Source organism: Mugil cephalus, chromosome 4 (assembly GCF_022458985.1).
Source record: "Mugil cephalus isolate CIBA_MC_2020 chromosome 4, CIBA_Mcephalus_1.1, whole genome shotgun sequence".
Classification (NCBI taxonomy): Eukaryota; Metazoa; Chordata; class Actinopteri; order Mugiliformes; family Mugilidae; genus Mugil; species Mugil cephalus.
The window spans coordinates 12,219,271-12,225,270 of NC_061773.1; the positions used below are offsets into that span (position 1 = coordinate 12,219,271).

General features: G+C 40.7%; 1 long non-coding RNA gene across 1 annotated transcript; it reads left to right on the top strand.

Moving 5' to 3' along the window:
* The first annotated feature begins 3,446 nt into the window (after positions 1–3,446).
* Positions 3,447–5,512, top strand: LOC125006278. Its single transcript, XR_007112563.1, has 3 exons — positions 3,447–3,969; positions 4,079–4,134; positions 5,039–5,512. It is a non-coding gene; the product is annotated as an uncharacterized LOC125006278 (long non-coding RNA).
* The last annotated feature ends 488 nt before the right edge of the window (positions 5,513–6,000 follow it).

Here is a 6,000-nt window from a genome sequence, read left to right on the forward strand (position 1 = left end):
GATGTGGGGGGGCTGTGAATGGTGGGTCAGAGAGCAGGTTAAATACCCCTTCCAAGATTCATTTGTTCTCATAAACCAGATATAGGGTCACAAATGAAGATAAAGCAGGTAAGTTTACTAGCCAGGAAACTAGATGTATGTCTGAGTTCACAAGTTCAGGACTCGGCCATTATGGATTGAAGCAAGTGTGCTATAGATGTTCATGTGCTCTTCAAAGTGCATTGTCACAATTGAATTGCTCTATGAAAATAAAGAAGACAACTCGAACGTTACAAACGCGTGTTGTTTTTGTGACTTATTTCCTTTATTAGAACTGTGGACATTTAACAAACTTATATTCCAAACTACAGAGGACAAAACCTGGAAAGAGACTCAGCATTAACTTTAAACTTAACAGTCAGATGGATACTTTAATTTCAATCAACATTTGAGTGCAGTAACAATGTCCCTGATTCTGTCCAGTTTATGAATTAGTTATAATTTTTTTTCCATAATTTGGACAAGCTCATTATGATCCAGCCATAATTGACCAAATAAAGTGATTTCTAAACATTTATTTGACAAACTAGAGTGGAAACATATAATGATGTGGCTTACTGCATTAAATTTAATGTCCAGGACAAAGTCTGTGAAAGTATTCACTATACCCATTTACACAGGTATTTATAATATCACACCAATACAATACACCACGTCTGCTTCGGACCTCCAGAAGGATGCGGCTGAATAAAGGCTGGAGCGCTGGATGCTTTTGTCTTGCGTCTGTTAATACACGCTCTGGTATTCCCGTGGCATGACTTCTCGAGAGTTGTTGCATTATTTTAAGACCCGCTCACGCTGCCAGGCGCTGTCTGCAGAAGCTCAAATAAAGAAGTGATGTGTACAGTAGGTGTATCACATTGCCCCCGACATAAGGTCGTTGCTGGGAGTTTGTGTTCCTACGAACATCTGAAACCTGACCAAGAGTTTGCAAGTCACGCAAAAAGATGTCCTTGCCAGAAATACACATGAACAATAAATGATGCTACTTCATAGATATGCACCAATCCACACGAACATGGCATAGTTACATTCAAATTATTATGAACTTCTAAATGTTGGCCCCATACAGATCAAAAGTTACATCACGGGTTGTACTAATAAATGACCAAAAAGCTCTTAGTCTGTTAAAGAGACATTGACCGTATGACAGACCCCCCTCCATGAAATGTGTTTTTTTAACCCCATACCAGCCTTGCTGCTTGTCTGAACCCATGGTGTCAGGAGAGCAAACTTTGCCCTTAGCAAACGACAACACTCATAAATCTGCCGTACTTGAAGAAATATGTCCCTAGGTATCACCTACTAGCAGAAGATCAGAAGTCTGGCTCTTTACGCATGAAATACAAAAAGTAAACGCCCCTGTAAATATTGGTGATGAGTAAAACTTTACGAAACAATGCTTTTCAAAGGGACTCATTTAATTAATACAAATGTTTTGTTGTTCAGAAATGTCCAACATGTGTTTTTTTTAGCGTCTACCACAGAAACACAGCAGGAGCTTGCATGTTTCTAGATGTTATCCATAACCATTTACTGCTTAAGTATACATACATCCCTCTCAGCTACTTAACAGGCTTATTGCTTCACTTGCATGGAAAGACTACACCATGGGCATGTTGTTTATCTAGGTTTCGCCATGTCGACTAGTCGGGTCTGGGTCTGGGAAGGGTTGCCGAAGAGCACGAAAGCCAGCCCTGGCTATTTTCAGATGACTGTCACATAGCAAGATCAACGCATTCCACAATGGGTGTCCCCGGAAGATATGTCACATGTATTAGCCAGAAAAGATTTCTAATGAAATCCTGTACAAAAGAAAAAAAAAATTATATATATATAATACAATGTGGTCCTAAACATTAAATATCGACGGCCCAGATGGCTTGGACATGTCCTCCAAATACACCAAGACTGCATTCCCAAAGTAGTAATGAGATGGACCCCACCTGGAAAGAAGCAGAGGCTAAAAAAAAAGACAAAAGAAGACAAAAAAACACCTGGTTCAGTTCTGTGAGCTCAGAGCTGAAGACAAAGCTATTGTGGGGCGAGGCACAGCATGCTGCACAGGATAGGACCAGATGAAAGCAGTCACATAGCGAACCACAAATGAATGTCACAAGCTAGTAAATCAGGGTTGTGGTTTATCTCATAACAATTATAATAATAGCCTTTATTTAACCAGGTTTGTCTCATTAAGATTTAAAATTACTACTGGCACCCGCCCAGTGTGTACCCCGCCTCTCGCCCGATGACGCCTGGGACGGGCTCCAGCCCGACCCCATAAAACCCCGATTCATTGGAAATCAGTATCAGCATTGTTCAGATGTGATGCGCTGAGTCACAGGCGCAGATAAGGAGGCAAGCCAAGGCGACCCTTTGTAAATTCTACATTTTCATTTATCCAGGATTTTGTTGGACGTGTTTTATCTGTAATTCATGACTTAAGTTGACACAAAACATGTCACACTAACAGAAACAATGTCTCTGAATGAGTCATCACATCTGAAGTGGCTGCGTCTTTATACACTTTTCAAAAACTGAGAGAAGCACATTAAAATAGTGACATTTTCACATCTCCTGCCGGCTGTCTTTGAACAAAAGTCAGGTGCCGATGAGATTAAAACAGCGTTTGTTGCGCTTGTGAACACTTCTTGTGTGCGCACTGGAAACGAGGAGAATTTGTAAGATATGAGATGTGGCAATATAACCGCTCTACCAGAGATTCAAGTTGCAGTTTTTATTATTTTTTGAAAAACGGCCTCATCTTCATTTGGTTTTGATGTAGTTAAAGCCACAAAAGTGCAAAAAATAAGATGCCATGGACTGTAAAAAATATGTATATCGATTTGTTTCGCATGATGCAGGATGTTTTTGGTCATGACTCGGTAATAAAAAATGGCATAATGCTTCTGGGTGAGTCATCAGATCTGAAGTAGCCGTGTTTTAATATTAAAACTGCTTGTGTTGCTTTTCTCAGCTGAAGTGAGGGACATCTCTAAAGATGCGAAACAAGAACAACAAAATTCACAGTGCTGATTACGAAGCCGATGTGAGGAGTTTGGAGTTTTGCTGCCATAATGGGCTGTGCTGAGTTGGTAACACCAACTAACAAGTGAAGTACTGTTTGATTTCTCTCCCGTAGCTTCATTATCTTTAGCTGAAGGTTGGGCTGTATTTCAGGATCTCCTTGCTGCCTTTTGTTCTCTACCACTTAATTAAACAACATCTATCTATCTACCTGTCCAAACCTTTTTTCAGTGGTCATGAGTGGCCATAAAAAAATATGAACCCAGGCTTAGAGGTTGTATAAAAAAAAAGAAAAAAATGTGATTGCAGATAGAACTGAAGGAGTAAATTTAGTTTTAACTCTAGCATGAAATGATATGTTCAAACCTTCAACTTACCTTATGATTGTTACCACATTCACAGCCCTCTTCTTGAGATATTGGCTGTCAGCAGATCTTGCGCCACATTCGGTTCATCACCTCTGATGGATGCCCTTATTACACCGTAGCCGCAGATTCAGGGGTCGGGTTCCAGTTGTGATTGTACATCGCGTAAGTTCCCGCGAACGAGAGTCTGCTTCGCCCGGGTTCTCCATCGTGCTGTCACATGTCTCCTGAGTGTTGAGAGCTCTAAACTTGCAGCTACAACGCGAACAGCATCGGCTCAGTATTCTCCAAATTCCTTGACCATACATGCCAGCTGACTCTTTACAACTGTCTGCATCTGTTTCTAATGGTCTGTCTCATGAGTCATACTCCACCTCCCTCTGGCTCCCCGTGGCCTCCCTTCCACTCCATTTACCATCCATATCTACCTATTCTGTGATACTCCGCTCTGCTCTCTCTCGAGCAACGTCTTATTTTGCTTTTTCGTTTTGATCCGCCTCGGTCAATGCAGCACTTTTCCGCTACATTACTGCCAGATGTAAGTGGTTTATTTCTTGTTTTGGGTGATTTTCGGGTTCATTGTTTTGTTTGGCTCCATTTTCCACCAATGTAGTAAAAGTTGTTTTTTTATTTTTATTTTTTTCCAGGGGGCAACAGTGCAAGTTAGAAACTTTTCGGCTGTTGTGATGGGACTATATATAAGGTCTGATGAGGTCACTCCAATGTGTTTGATTTATTGCTATGGTTGCTATGCTGATACGCCCTCCACAGGACTCAGCCAACAGCAGCTTACACAAATCAGAAGATATTCTTGATACCTGTAACTGGTTTTTCAGCTTGACTTTGCGGAGTTCATACTGAGAGCTGAGTTTATAGGTTTGCACCAGCTTGACAGATTCTTTATTTTTGGCCCACGTAAATACTGTCAAAATGTGACACCTACGCATATGTTATTTCTAATTTTAACGGTGAAGTCAAATGGTTTCATATCTGACTGTTGTTAATTCTTGGCCTCCGTCTGACCCCTGAGCCAGGAGTAAATAAAACTTTTTTAAAGCGTGTGCATAGTCAACCGGAGAGGAAGAATAAGATGCAGTTAAACTTCTTAGCACAGCTCCAGAATCATTAAATGCTTGCTTTTCACACTCCTCTGGCCCTGAAGTGGTGCTCATCATGTCCCCGTCATGGACTCAGCTATGTGGAAAAACTCAATTTTGGCTGAATTATACTTTGAAAGGATTACTTTACTGACAAGGTACTAAGAGACACTGACCGGAGATATCCTCTTAGCAACATGCTTATCCCACCGAGAAAACCTGAGGTCTGCTCTGTAGATGTGGAATTACCTCAATCCGACTGTAAGGTAGACACGTTCAAAAAGTTTGTGGCACGGGTCTTCTGTTACTAGTAAACCAGACGGGGGTTAAAGGAGACACCTTACTTATTAGGAGGACTTCTAGGTGAAAATTCTGCTCCAAGCATTTTATAAAATCATTTCATAAAGTCATTTAAAGCAATGGTGCGGGACCTTCATGTATAAAGTGACGTCTGTTGCATTGAAACCCACTGACAGTTTACACAATGCTGTTTATGCTCATCTGTGGCAGGTAAATCGATCTGGAAGGAGGTCTACAAAAACTAAGAGGTTGGGTGGAGAAATAAGTTACGGATGTAACTCTGGTTCTCTGAAATGGGTTCCTGTTAGTCAAGAATGTACAGTTTACACTTCTACGTCAACGTCAGCCCAGAGCCTACCCTAACGCCGTAGCCTGACGTCCACCTCAACAGAAAAGTAACTACCCCAAGAGCTATGATTGATCCACTTCGCGGGAGCATATTTACTATTTCCGCTACTTCTCTAGCGCCGCAATTTTCAATTGTTTTGGACCAATAAAGATGGAACACATGGTGGAAAAGTTAATTGAGGTGGTTTGGAGATACAAACATTTGTATGACTCATCGTTACAGAATTACAAAATTAGGGAAAATGTTTTAGTTGTCATTGTCGAAAGTGAAGCAGAAAATGGAAACAAAAATTAATCCGACTGGCAAAAAAGACAATAACACATAGAGCGAGCCAGACTGATGAGCACACACAAGTATAAATGGCTCTCACCCATGGGAAACACATTTTTAGGAGGAGTTTTATGGTGCTTTCCTGTGGTCAGGCTGTCGTTGAACCATACGGACCCCAGTCATGCTTGTAGGCCCAACAGTGGCCATCGTCTATGTCCCTCAGAAACCTAGGAAGGGTCTGAGACAACTTTCTAAGATCCAGATAATAAAAAAACAATGTGTGTAGAGGGACAATTACAGTCTAAGAAAAAGAAAATCATCAGTATCAAGTACAAACAGTCATACAACATACGCGCACACTGAGTTTGCGTAATTAAATTTGCTGGCAGTAGCTATAAACTATAGATTTATACAAGACAACTTAAGTATTCTCAAACTGTACCTAAATCACCAAATTTACTTGTTACCAGGAAACATATCAGAAGCACTGTAACAAAAATGATGCACTACTTCTCAAAGTTTACCATATTTTATAATGTGTTGATATATTTTG